The sequence below is a fragment of the Mya arenaria genome, chromosome 7 (assembly GCF_026914265.1).
Source record: "Mya arenaria isolate MELC-2E11 chromosome 7, ASM2691426v1".
Taxonomy (NCBI): domain Eukaryota; kingdom Metazoa; phylum Mollusca; class Bivalvia; order Myida; family Myidae; genus Mya; species Mya arenaria.
In genome coordinates, this window is record NC_069128.1 from 33,699,859 (window position 1) to 33,713,155 (window position 13,297).

At 37.2% G+C, this 13,297-nt stretch overlaps 1 long non-coding RNA gene across 1 annotated transcript; it reads left to right on the plus strand.

Annotated features, from left to right (window-relative positions):
• Positions 1-3,921: 3,921 nt before the first annotated feature.
• Positions 3,922-10,953, plus strand: LOC128240671 (uncharacterized). The gene is made up of 4 exons (XR_008262272.1): positions 3,922-4,831; positions 8,229-8,370; positions 8,617-8,727; positions 10,564-10,953. It is a non-coding gene; the product is annotated as an uncharacterized LOC128240671 (long non-coding RNA).
• The last annotated feature ends 2,344 nt before the right edge of the window (positions 10,954-13,297 follow it).

Sequence of the window (13,297 nt, forward strand, 5' to 3'; positions counted from 1 at the left end):
CATCGTTGGCGGGGGATATCTTTTCACTGAAAATGCTTGTTATACTTAGAAAGAACGTTTTAACAATAAAGAACTATCATTCGAACGGTTGTTGTTTATTAGCTTAAAGACTTCCAATAATTAAAGTGAACAGTAGCATTACGTGACAAGTAGAAGTGAAAGAAATTCCCATAATCAGTGTTACCAGTTAATGTTAAAAAGTAGCATTATTATATGCAATGATGCTGAGACAGCAGCATAAACAGTAACTTGATGCTCTTCTTATTCCATGATGTTTATGATCATAATTAATGATAAATTCTGCTGTGTTCCATCTTGAACTTTTGAGATTTTGTAAGTCTTTTTCACCAAATGCAACCCCAAAAATTGACTAGGTTCAATCATATATATATCAAAAATTAATTAAGTCCAATTGTTGTTCTACATGAAAAAAAATGTGTTCATTTTTAGCTCGACTATCCGAAGAATATGAAGAGCTATACTACTCACCCTGGCATCGGTATGGTGCCGGCATTGGCGTTGGCGTCACACCTTGGTTAAGGTTTTGCATCCAAGCACACATAGGTTAATTTCTCAGCAACTACTTGAGGTACTTGCATTGAGACTTTGTACAATGGTATTCAACCACCCAACGTAATTAAAAATCAGTTTTTTAAAAATAGTCCATTTACTTCAGGGTATGGGGATCAGCGGGCCTTTAAGACTTATGTATTAAGGTCTGCCAGGCAATTATAGATTACTTCAACATTTTGACAGAATTGTTTTCCCAGGATCTATATGTACACAATGTACCTTTATTTAAGTTTTGCTAATTTTAATTGATTTTTTTTTTTCAGAAACTTGCACAAAGTAAAACGCTTCAACTGACACCTGAGCATTGGCATAATTATGATTATTGATTTTAATTATGAAGTTCAACCAGGTAATTCAACAATGTGACAATACACCAAGTACTGGAATGAAGCAGTAAACTATAAGGTATTGTCAATTGTATCCCTTTTTGTTTCAGAAGGGAAGCTTAGATCTGATTTATCAAGTTAGATAACTCTTCTGACGGATTTTTATAAGACACGGGCATCTGGCGTGTGGCTTATTTCGCAGACTGCTGGGTCAAATCTTAGGAAAATCTTTCCATGTCATAAATTGAACAATTTTTGTCAAATCTTGATGAAACTTGGTCAGAGTATTTGTCTGCATAATATCTTGAAAGTTCTTTATTATGGGTCATCCCCGGTTAAAATCTAGGTCACAAGGTAAAATCTTAGAAGAAAGAAGTCCATGGTCACAAAAGTTCATTAATTTTTGTCAAATCTTTAAGAAACTTGGTCAGAATATTTGTCTACAACTTGTCTTATACATTTGTGAATATGGGCCATCTTAGATAAAAAGTCACTAGGTCAAATCTAAGGAATTATTTTCCCAGATGTCATAAATAAAATGAAATCTTAGATGATAAAGCGTGTCATCTAGGGTAAAAAACTAGGTCTTTGGGACAAATCGTATTGGAAAAGCTGATGTATTTATACAATGTTGATTTTTAAACAAATGGAATAGGATCTGTTGATCAGGTTATTTGTATGAACGATATTTCCGATAAGTATAAATATGGGTCTTTTTGGCTAGAAATACTAGGAACGTACTACCTCAAATCCATCGGTTTGCAAAATTGCATTGTCAAAGAAAAAATCTGGCTTTAATGCGGCTTTGCTGCATTGGTGTCTTGTTATGATATAAAACATTTATTTGAAATAAGCAGTTAACTCATAAGAATTGTAAGAGATAAACATAATAACTCCTTGATTTTGAAAAAAACAAACGTTCATGAAGATGTTTAATCCTTAATGTGTTATAACATGAATTGACTTCATGAACATTTTACAACAAGTTATGATGTCATCTTACCAGACATGATGTCACTATTTAAAATAAAGAAGTATTTTTTGAAAGTGTTTACATGAAGATTCACACTGGATATAATCTGAAAATGTGTCCTACTTTTACAATGCAACCCACATCTTCAACCAATGAAATGACAGACAGGCAATTATAAAGAATGTCAACTTTCCTGGTTGTTTAATGGACTGCCTACTGCCATATATATATCTGATATGGCTCAAGATCACAGTTATCTGCTCCCAGTCGACCAAAATTTTGATGTAAATACAGAAAAAGTGTTTGTGTTCAAGTTTCAATATTTTATTAAAGTTAAAAGAAATAGAAGAATTAAACAGGTGACCTTTTTGCATAGAGCTTAACATAATTTGCCACTGTTCGGCAAAAAATGATAGGTTCCAGTGTAGATATTGGATGCCTGCGAAACACTGTTAAATGGTTTGTTGTAGCACGGACCTAAAAAGTTTATAGGTGCGTGGTTGTAGCCTTGTTCCATCTTGACCTCAGGGTCATGTATTACTACTCAATTTTGTGAGACACCAAATTGGTCAACCCTATGTTTTCTTGTGATTAAATTTTGTGTCTTGGATAGTTCTACAGCAGCCAGTTAACTTGTTTTTCAATTTGGACTATTTTAAAGTGAAAAGCCAGGTTTCTGTCTATATTAATGTAGTAAAAATAACTGTGGTCTTACACACTTGTCAGATTTTACATAGGCAATGTGTCATCTAATAAGGTTTTATTCTCAGTCAGATGACCTGTAGAAAAATCTGAATGCCCATTCTTAATCATGAAGTTTTTATTTCATCAATGGAATATCTTTTTTTATTTTAATTACTCTAGGTACTTATGGGCAATGCGATGTATTGAGTAAAATAGCATTTTGCTTTGGGGTTTTCTGCTCATGAATAATGGTTACATTGGATCTGGAGGAGATTTCTTTAATGGCCACTTTAGCTTATATAAGGGTAAACATAGTCTGACATAATTATTAGATAGAAATTTAAAGATTTTTGCTATTTGTTCCTGTAGCTTAAAGCTGCACTCTAACAGATTGAACGTTTGAACGTTTTTACATCTATTTTTATTTTTTATCGTAGCATGACCCAATTTGTTTGAAAATGCATGTATACCAGTCATTAAGACTAGTGACAAAAAAGGTGAAAGATACACTTAGGTGTTTATTCACAATGGAATGCTGCATATAAGGACATAGAGTATAGGTTGTTGTGTCCGGGCTGTAACTTTCTCTTGTATGGAAAGATTTTAAAATGACTTGCCACATGTGTTTGACATACCAAGATGATGTGTCGCGTGCAGGACCCATGTCCCTACCTCTAAGGTGAAAGAAACACTTAGGTGTTTATTCACAATGGAATGCTGAATATAAGGAAATAAGAGTGTAGATTGTCAAGTATGGATGGTACTTTTTATGTTCAGTGGCAATTTGAAATAACTTGCCATATGTATTTGACACATAAAGGCAAGATCAACTTGCTGACCTTGTTCATAGGTCAATGTCACATTCGGGGGCATTCATCACATACTGTGACAGTTCTTGTTCTCTTATTTTTTTTACTTGGAATTAAGCTATATTGAAAACTTATCAAATGTCTAAATGTATAACCTTTGGTAAATAAAGCTTTTATTATTATTGTTATGTTTTTAGCTCACCTGAGCAGGAAGTGCTCAAGGTGAGCTATTGTGATCGCCCTGTGTCCGTCGTCCGTTGTCGTCCGTTGTCAACAATTTGACTGTTAACACTCTAGAGGTCACAATATGGGCACTATCTTAATGAAACTTGGTCAGAATGTTACCCTCAATAAAATCTTGGATGAGTTCGATATTGGGTCATCTGGGTTAAAAACCAGGTCAAATTAAAGGAAAAGCTTGTTAACACTATAGAGGTCACATTTATGAATGTATCTTCAGGAAACTTAGTCAGAATGTTAATATTAATATATGTACTCTCTAGGTCAAGTTTGATTCTGGGTCATGTGCGGTCAAAAACTAGGTAACCAAGTCAAATTGAAGGAAAATCTTGTTAACACTCTAGCGGTCTCATTCATGACTGTATCTTCATGAAAGTTGGTCAGAATGTTTACTTTAATTATTTCTAAGTCAAGTTTAAATCTGGGTCATGTGCGGTCAAAATCTAGGTCATTGGGTCAAATCATAGGAAAAGCTTGTTAGCACTCTAGAGGTCACATTTATGACTGTAAGTCCATGAAACTTAGTCAGAATGTTTATATTGATTAGCTCTAGGCCAAGTTTGAATCTGGGTCATGTGCGGTCAAAAACTAGGTCACCAAATAGGAAAAGTATTTTTACACTCTAGAGGCCACATTTAAGACCATATGTTCATGGAACTTGATCAGAGTGTTATTGTTGATGATCTTTATTGGATCAGGTGAGCGATTCAGGGCCTTCAGGGCCCTCTTGTTTATATATCAGGATTGTTAGGACTCACGTTTAATTGTTCAACTTATGGAATAATTTGTCTTAGCTCCTTGCAAAACATTGTGAAATTAAAAATGTGCAGTGCACTAATACAATTACCGGTATTTCTTGTGTTTAAAATAGCTGATAAGAGATTTTGTTACAGTTCCTAATTTAGCATTTAAGACCTCTGCTCAGCGATTACACTTCATTTCTATAGTACTCTTTTTCAAAATGGTTAATACTTATGTCATTTGAAATATGTAAGAAATGGGTATTTTTTTATCACTTGAAACCTTTTTTTCAGAAGAATTGAATGCATGTAATGAAGTTTTTGGTTCAAAATATTTATCTTTTATACATTTCTTTCTCAGGTAACATGTGCACAAGTTGCAGGATGCAACAAGATCAGCTGTTCCCATACTGATGGCTATGAAGAACCAGTTCCCCACTGATGGAGATATATTATGAAAATGTTTTTGGTGTTGGCCAGATTTAGGTAAAAATCTTCATTATTTCTATTTATTTCTTGGTAGTTATTTGTTCATTTGTTTTTATTCATGTATAGGTTTTATTGAAGAATGTCGTGTGAAGCTGAAATTTTTCAGTGACCAACATGCAGATTAAGAATGTAAATAGTGGTCTGGCTTTATGAACAAACACACAAGGTGGCTATGGTTTGTTGCACCAAGATATCCTTTGGATTCCCGTCCCCCCTAGGACATGTACTGTAAAGCATGTTTTGCTGATAGTCCATTTGGTGATTTCTGTATGTTACACCAGCCAACAGGCCCCCCTCAGACATGTACTGTAAAGCATGCTTTGCTGATAGTCCATTTGGTGATTTCTGTTACACCAGCCAACAGGCCCCCCTCAGACATGTGCTGTAAATCATGTTTCGCTGATAGTCCATTTGGTGATTTCTGTATGTTACACCAGCCAACAGGCCCCCCTCAGACATGTGCTGTAAAGCATGTTTCGCTGATAGTCCATTTGGTGATTTCTGTATGTTACACCAGCCAACAGGCCCCCCTCGGACATGTGCTGTAAAGCATGTTTCCCTGATAGTCCATTTGGTGATTTCTGTATGTTACACCAGCCAACAGGCCCCCTCGGAAATGTGCTATAAAGCATGTTTCGCTGATAGTCCATTTGGTGATTTCTGTATGTAACACCAGCCAACAGGCCCCCTCGGACATGTGCTGTAAATCATGTTTCGCTGATAGTCCATTTGGTGATTTCTGTATGTTACACCAGCCAACAGGCCCCCCTCGGACATGTGCTGTAAAGCATGTTTCGCTGATAGTCCATTTGGTGATTTCTGTTACACCAGCCAACAGGCCCCCCTCGGACATGTGCTGTAAAGCATGTTTCGCTGATAGTCCATTTGGTGATTTCTGTATGTTTCACCAGCCAACAGGCCCCCCTCGGACATGTACTGTAAAGCATGTTTTGCTGATAGTCCATTTGGTGATTTCTGTATGTTACACCAGCCAACAGGCCCCCCTCAGACATGTACTGTAAAGCATGTTTCGCTGATAGTCCATTTGGTGATTTCTGTTACACCAGCCAACAGGCCCCCCTCAGATATGTGCTGTAAAGCATGTTTTGCTGATAGTCCATTTGGTGATTTCTGTATGTTACACCAGCCAACAGGCCCCTCTAGGACATGTGTTGTAAAGCATGTTTTGCTGATAGTCCATTTGGTGATTTCTGTATGTTACACCAGCCAACAGGCCCCCCTCAGACATGTGCTGTAAAGCATGTTTCACTGATAGTCCATTTGGTGATTTCTGTTACACCAGCCAACAGGCCCCCCTCAGACATGTACTGTAAAGCATGTTTTGCTGATAGTCCATTTGGTGATTTCTGTTACACCAGCCAACAGACCCCCCTAGGATATGTACTGTAAAGCATGTTTTGCTGATAGTCCATTTGGTGATTTCTGTTACACCAGCCAACAGGCCCCCCTCGGACATGTGCTGTAAAGCATGTTTCGCTGATAGTCCATTTGGTGATTTCTGTTACACCAGCCAACAGGCCCCCCTCAGACATGTACTGTAAAGCATGTTTTGCTGATAGTCCATTTGGTGATTTCTGTTACACCAGCCAACAGACCCCCCTAGGACATGTACTGTAAAGCATGTTTTGCTGATAGTCCATTTGGTGATTTCTGTATGTTACACCAGCCAACAGGCCCCCCTCAGACATGTGTTGTAAAGCATGTTTCGCTGATAGTCCATTTGGTGATTTCTGTTACACCAGCCAACAGGCCCCCCTCGGATATGTGCTGTAAAGCATGTTTTGCTGATAGTCCATTTGGTGATTTCTGTTACCCCAGCCAACAGGCCCCCCTCAGACATGTGCTGTAAAGCATGTTTTGCTGATAGTCCATTTGGTGATTTCTGTATGTTACACCAGCCAACAGGCCCCTCGGAAATGTGCTGTAAAGCATGTTTTGCTGATAGTCCATTTGGTGATTTCTGTTACACCAGCCAACAGGCCCCCTCGGACATGTGCTGTAAATCATGTTTTGCTGATAGTCCATTTGGTGATTTCTGTATGTTACACCAGCCAACAGGCCCCCCTCGGACATGTACTGTAAAGCATGTTTTGCTGATAGTCCATTTGGTGATTTCTGTTACACCAGCCAACAGGCCCCCCTCAGACATGTGCTGTAAAGCATGTTTTGCTGATAGTCCATTTGGTGATTTCTGTTACACAAGCCAACAGGCCCCCCTCGGACATGTGTTGTAAAGCATGTTTTGCTGATAGTCCATTTGGTGATTTCTGTATGTTACACCAGCCAACAGGCCCCCCTCGGACATGTACTGTAAAGCATGTTTTGCTGATAGTCCATTTGGTGATTTCTGTATGTTACACCAGCCAACAGGCCCCCCTCGGACATGTGCTGTAAAGCATGTTTTGCTGATAGTCCATTTGGTGATTTCTGTATGTTACACCAGCCAACAGGCCCCCCTCGGACATGTGCTGTAAAGCATGTTTTGCTGATAGTCCATTTGGTGATTTCTGTATGTTACACCAGCCAACAGACCCCCCTCGGACATGTCCTGTAAAGCATGTTTTGCTGATAGTCCATTTGGTGATTTCTGTATGTTACACCAGCCAACAGGCCCCCTCGGACATGTGCTGTAAAGCATGTTTTGCTGATAGTCCATTTGGTGATTTCTGTTACACCAGCCAACAGGCCCCCCTCAGACATGTGCTGTAAAGCATGTTTTGCTGATAGTCCATTTGGTGATTTCTGTATGTTACACCAGCCAACAGGCTTCATATTTAATTTTATGCATATCAGACCATCAGCTGCCATAAATGTGATGAAGTTAAAGGCCAGTTCTTGTTTTCCTGAGCTACTTTGATGAGGTTTGATAAAGGTAAGTCTGCTGTGCTACTGAGTAACACTTTGAATTGGGGCCTAAATCATCAATTTTGAGCTTGACCTTTTCTTAAGCAATCTCCAATCTTCCAATTTCTTTTCTTTAAAATAGTTGCCCATGTCAAGTTTATGCTCTGGGTATTTAACAGCTTTCTGATACTTTTTGTGACTTTTAGATCTTTATGCGGCTACTGTCAAGTACCTAGATGCTCTTAATGTGCACTCAAAGTGACAAAAGTGGCCGAGTATTCGTTGTATCTTTTTTGTGAACTGAAATTTCTAGTGAATGATCTGTTTTAGTGGTTTTGACGCCACAGAACCAGCACAGCTCCATGACAGCTCCATACAGGTTAAGGAATTGTTGACAGTATAGCTGTATTGGATGCCGCACAATTTTTGTGTGGAAGAGTCATCTTATACACTCATAACTGACTGTGTGACGAGGCATATTCTCAGTATAGCTTTATGTAAGTGCATGGTCATTCTCTGTCATTTTCAGATACACTGTGTTGTGTTTGGCCAGAAATGCAGAGTGGTAACACCAGTCACCTAAGCCAATATTGCCCTCACAGACAAGAGTGTGAAGTAACAGCCCCTGCAGTTTACAGCAAAGCCCTCAACTGTAGCCCTACAAACTTCATGTAAGCGATTAAAACCTGGACTACAAGCCATCTATGCAAGTCCATACTTTTTTCAGGCATCAAAATTCAAGTTTTGATACAAGACTTAACCTTTTCTTCTTTAGAATAACTAAGTGCAGATGGTTTATAAGTTACATAATTACATGTTACATACATAAATACATACTTCTTATGAAGGATAAGAAGTTTCTCAATTTGGTTATAAATGCAGTTATATAATCCCAGATTTACACCCTCCTCTTACAGATACTGCCGATGGCGTAGATGCAGTGAACTTTGCCAGATTTCCAGCTATGTTGAATTGACATCTCCAGCTGAACTAGAGCCAGGATTGATATCAGACTGCTTGACAGCACGGTGAGGCTCTGCATATTTATTTCCAGGCTAGCTTACATGGCCAGAAGTCAAGCGTTTTAGCTTTCCTTTTTCAATTTTTACAAAAAGTACCATGAAATTTTGTTCAATAAGGTAAATAAATATTTTTAATGCTTTAAAAACAGATAATATATTAAGATAAAAACAGATAATATATTAAGATTCTCATTGATTTTAACTAGCCTTGTGGACCTTTCATTCTTTCACTGGGGGTAAGGTCAGATTAAATGTGTAAGAGTTGTAAGAGATGAGAAAGTAAATTGTCAAACATTGGTTTCTGTTCAATAACTTTAGTTAGCATTGACAGATATTGATGAAACTTGGTGTGTAGGTAGCTTATGTGAAGAGCTAGCTTGGGATTGCTTTTGTGGGGGGTGGGGCTAAGGTCAAGGTCACCTGTTACTAAAAATAGAAAAATGGTTTCTGCCCAATAACTTTAGTTAGGATTGATAGATATTGACGAAAGTTGGTGTGTAAGTTGCTTATGTGGAGAGCTAGCTTGGGATTGCTTTTGAGTGGGGAGGGGCTAAGGTCAAGGTCACTGTTACTTAAAATAGAAAAATGGTTTCTGCCCAATAACTTTAGTTAGCATTGACCGATATTGATGAAACTTGGTTTGTAAGTTGCTTATGTGAAGAGCTAGCTTGGGATTGCTTTTGAGTGGGGAGGGGCTAAGGTCAAGGTCACTGTTACTTAAAATAGAAAAATGGTCAAGGTCACTGTTACTTAAAATAGAAAAATGGTTTCTGCCCAATAACTTTAGTTAGCATTGACAGATATTGATGAAACTTGGTGTGTAGGTAGCTTATGGGAAGAGCTAGCTTGGGATTGCTTTTGAGAGGGGTGGGGCTAAGGTCAAGGTCGCCTGTTACTAAAAATAGATAAATGGTTTCTGCCCAATAACATAAGTTAGCATTGATATATATTGATGAAACTTAGTGTGTAGGTAGCTTATGTGAAGAGCTAGCTTGGGATTGCTTTTGAGTGGGGAGGGGCTATGGTCAAGGTCACTATTACTAAAAATAGAAAAATGGTTTCCGCCAACAGTAATATTCAGTTACGTCTCTTTTTGATAAAATTTGTAAAGATAAAGTCATGCAACAAATTAATTGGCTATAATTTCTGATTTCCCATAACAAAAACCTGGTTTCGTCGCATTGCGGCGCTTCTAGTATATCAATAATATAATTATGCTAAAAATAAACTTCATAATTGGCTAAAACTTTTTCAATTTTTTTATCATTACTCAAATATGGAAGTGCATGACTTTTATTGAAAATTCAAAGTTTTTCTATTATATGTTAGCATGCTAGAATTATTTAAATGGAGTGAAGGCACTAAATCGGGGATAAGGAACAAGTATAACACATAGGCAGTGTAATGAATTTTATAATTCCATGTAAATCTATTAATCATATCTGGAGAAACATCAAATTTAATCTGAACTCCATTTCCAAGAAAATGTAGCTGTCCGAGAGCCTAATTTCCACCAATGAGTATCACTGTCTCTGAATTGCTGTTGTGGTAAAAAAAAATTGATAACAAATGGAAACAAGAGTATTCTTTCCAAGATACACAGTTAAGACATAGGAAAAGTACTAGTTTTTATGTATAAAGAAGTTAAGGTTTGCATAAAGGTGTCAGCAAAATGGTTCCGGGTGTCCAGTACCCCTTCAAGTATTTCTTTAAACAATGTTTCTCCTCACTTGGGTAGCATTTAATAATGTGTACATTGTATTCTTATATGTGTTTCTAAGTTTACACATGATTCATATCATATCTGGAGACATTTATGTAATTTTGATTGATATTTTGCAGGACCTCTTTCTTGGGTGGATGGATTCAGAGATGACCTACAGATGCAGCCATGACTGTGGCACATGAATGTTATAGATGGTGACTGTAAAGAAATGAAGATAGCAGAAAAATGAAACTATCTTAATATGGTTTTCTGGAATTAAATTAGCAGACAAAGTATTCATATTTTTGTGGAAAAATAATGTCATAGCTGAAATATGTTTTGCAAATTCAAAATGGTAATGTTTTTCTCATATTTTATGCTGGCATCACAAATATTATCATTGGCTCTGTATACGGTAATCTCTCACTTCAAAACATAACTAATTGGACTATTTGAAGATTAAATCTTCATTATTTTTATTTAATATAAAATGCTATGCTGGTTTTACTGTCTTAAATAATGTTACTTATTATGTTTGAAAAGCCTAAAATAAAGTTTACAAATTTTGTGTCGTCCCGTTGTGTGTTCTGTAAAAGAAATGTTTCAAGTCTCTAAAGTCAGTTTCTTATATTATGCTGCAAGAAGTAGAACTAGAAATGCCAATGTGCTGTCTCATTAGAAGTCAGGTGATAAACGCCGCAGTAGTAGAAGTAGAGCCAATCTATTTCATAGAAGTTCAAAGGTAAAATGAGTGCTGATTGCTGTCACAGAAATAGTAGTGGTGATCAGTGTTGCAGTAGTTAAGTGAAAATCATTGTTATTGTAGTTTAAGTGGTGATCATTTTCACAGGAAAGGAAGTGGTGATCAGTGCTGCAATAGTAGAAGTAGTAGTGCCAATTTCATGGTGCTTAAAGGGGTAGTGCTGATCGCTTCCTCAGCTCAATGTTGCAGTAGAAGTGCAAATTGTTTTCATATTTTAAGTGGTAGTGCTGATCACTGTCACAATAGTAGAAGTGGTGACCCTGCAATAGTAGAGGAAGTAGTGCCAGTGTCATAGTAGTTAAAGGAGTAGTGGTGATCTAGAAGTTGTTATCAATGCAGCAGTAGTAGTAGTAAAGTCAATCAGTCTTGTTGTAGTTAAAAAGGTAGTGCTGATCATTGTCACAGTAGTAGAACTGGTGATCTAGAAGTTGTTATTAGTGCAGTAGCAGTAGTATAGCCAATCATTGTTGTTGTAGTTAAAAAGGTAGTGCTGATCACTGTCACAGTAGTAAAAATAGCTATCTAGAAGTTGTTATCAGTGCAGTAGTAATAGTTAAGCCAATCATTGTTGTTGTAGTTAAAAAGGTAGTGCTGATCACTGTCACAGTAGTTGAACTGGTGATCTAGAAGTTGTTATCAGTGTGGTAAAAGTCAAGCCAATCATTGTTGTTGTAGTTAAAAAGGTAGTGCTGATCACTGTCACAGTAGTTGAACTCAGGTGATCTAGAAGTTATCAGTGTGGTTATAGTAGTAAAGCTAATAAGTGTTGTTGTAGTTAAAAAGGTAGTGCTGATCACTGTCACAGTAGTAGAACTGGTGATCTAAAGTTGTTATCAGTGTGGTTATAGTAGCCAAGCTAATCATTGTTGTTGTAGTTAAAAAGGTAGTGCTGATCACTGTCACAGTAGTAGAACTGGTGATATAGAAGTTGTTATCAGTGTGGTTATAGTAGCCAAGCTAATCATTGTTGTTTTAGTTAAAAAGGTAGTGCTGATCACTGTCACAGTAGTAAAACTAGCTATCTAGAAGTTGTTATCAGTGCAGTAGTAATAGTTAAGCCAATCATTGTTGTTGTAGTTAAAAAGGTAGTGCTGATCACTGTCACAGTAGTTGAACTGGTGATCTAGAAGTTGTTATCAGTGTGGTAAAAGTCAAGCCAATCATTGTTGTTGTAGTTAAAAAGGTAGTGCTGATCACTGTCACAGTAGTTGAACTGGTGATCTAGAAGTTATCAGTGTGGTTATAGTAGTAAAGCTAATCATTGTTGTTGTAGTTAAAAAGGTAGTGCTGATCACTGTCACAGTAGTTGAACTGGTGATCTAGAAGTTGTTATCAGTGTGGTTATAATAGTCAAGCTAATCATTGTTGTTGTAGTTAAAAAGGTAGTGCTGATCACTGTCACAGTAGTAGAACTGGTGATATAGAAGTTGTTATCAGTGTGGTTATAGAAGTAAAGCTCATCATTGTTGTTGTAGTTAAAAAAGTAGTGCTGATCACTGTCACAGTAGTAAAACTGGTGTTCGAGAAGTTGTCATCAGTGTGGTAATAGTAGAAATTCAGCAAAACATTGTTGTTGTAGTGAAAAAGGGAGTGCTGATCATCGTCTTCGTAGTAGAACTGGTGACCCTAGAAGTTGTCTTCAGTGCGTAATAGTTAAGCAAATCATTGTTGTTGTTGTTAAACAGGTAGTGCTGATCACTGTCACAGTAGTTGAACCGGTGATCTAGAAGTTTTCAGTGCGGTAGTAGTAATAAAGCTAATCATTGTTGTAGTAGTTAAAAAGGTAGTGCTGATCACTGTCACAGTAGTTGAACTGGTGATCTAGAAGTTTTCAGTGCGGTAGTAGTAGTAAAGCTAATCATTGTTGTAGTAGTTAAAAAGGTAGTGCTGATCACTGTCACAGTAGTAGAACTGGTGATCTAGAAGTTTTCAGTGCAGTAGTAGTAGTAAAGCTGATCATTGTCGTAGTAGTTAAGGTAGTGCTGATCACTGTCACAGAAGTAGAACTGGTGATCTAGAAGTTATCAGTGCGATAGTGTAGTAAAGCGCTCATTGTCGTAGTAGTTAAGGTAGTGCTGATCACTGTCAGAGTAGTAGAACTTATGATC